This window comes from Arachis stenosperma, chromosome 6 (assembly GCF_014773155.1).
Source record: "Arachis stenosperma cultivar V10309 chromosome 6, arast.V10309.gnm1.PFL2, whole genome shotgun sequence".
NCBI classification, from domain to species: Eukaryota; Viridiplantae; Streptophyta; class Magnoliopsida; order Fabales; family Fabaceae; genus Arachis; species Arachis stenosperma.
In genome coordinates, this window is record NC_080382.1 from 126253514 (window position 1) to 126254650 (window position 1137).

At 40.3% G+C, this 1137-nt stretch overlaps 1 non-coding gene across 1 annotated transcript; it reads right to left on the reverse strand.

Annotated features, from left to right (window-relative positions):
- Positions 1 to 772: 772 nt before the first annotated feature.
- Positions 773 to 880, reverse strand: LOC130938191 (small nucleolar RNA R71). Its single transcript, XR_009069366.1, has one exon. It is a non-coding gene; the product is annotated as a small nucleolar RNA R71 (small nucleolar RNA).
- Positions 881 to 1137: the final 257 nt, after the last annotated feature.

Here is a 1137-nt window from a genome sequence, read left to right on the forward strand (position 1 = left end):
TTTCAAAATATTTTTTTTAATCTTTAACTTAATTTTCGAAAAATCTCTTCCCCTCTTCTCACATCATTCTATTTATGGAGTACCACTCCTCCTCAATGCACAATTCGAACTCTATCTCACTAAGTTCGAATTCTCTACTTCTTCCTTCTATTTTTTTTTCCTCTGACACCTCAAGGAATCTCTATACTGTGACATAGAGGATTCCATATTTTCTTGTTCTCTTCTCTTTTATATGAGCAGGAACAAAGACAAAGGCATTCTTGTTGAAGCTGACCCTGAACCTGAAAGGACCTTGAAGCGAAAGCTAAGAGAAGCTAAGGCACAACTCTCTGTAGAGGACCTAACAGAAATCTTCAAAGAAGAAGACATGGCAGCCGAAAACAACAACAATGCCAACAATGCAAGGAAGGTGCTGGGTGACTTTACTGCACCTACTCCCGACTTCTATGGGAGAAGCATCTCTATCCCTGCCATTGGAGCAAACAACTTTGAGCTTAAGCCTCAATTAGTTTCTCTAATGCAACAGAATTGCAAGTACCATGGGCTTCCATTGGAAGATCCTCATCAGTTCTTAGCTGAATTCTTGCAAATCTGTGACACTGTCAAGACTAATGGGGTTGACCCTGAGGTCTACAGACTTATGCTATTCCCTTTTGTTGTAAGAGACAGAGCTAGGACATGGTTGGACTCACAACCTAAAGAAAGCCTGGACTCATGGGAAAAGCTAGTCAATGCCTTCTTGGAAAAGTTCTTTCCACCTCAAAAATTGAGTAAGCTTAGAGTGGAAGTCCAAACCTTCAGACAGAAGGATGGAGAATCCCTCTATGAAGCTTGGGAAAGATACAAACAATTGATCAGAAAATGTCCTGCAGACATGCTTTTTGAATGGAGCATCATAGGTATTTTCTATGATGGTCTCTCTGAACTATCCAAGATGTCTTTGGATAGCTCTGCTGGAGGATCTCTTCATCTGAAGAAGACGCCTACAGAAGCTCAAGAACTAATTGAAATGGTTGCAAATAACCAATTCATGTACACTTCTGAAAGGAATCCTGTGAACAATGGGACAAATCAGAAGAAAGGAGTTCTTGAGATTGATACTCTGAATGCCATTCTGGCTCAGAACAAGATATTGAC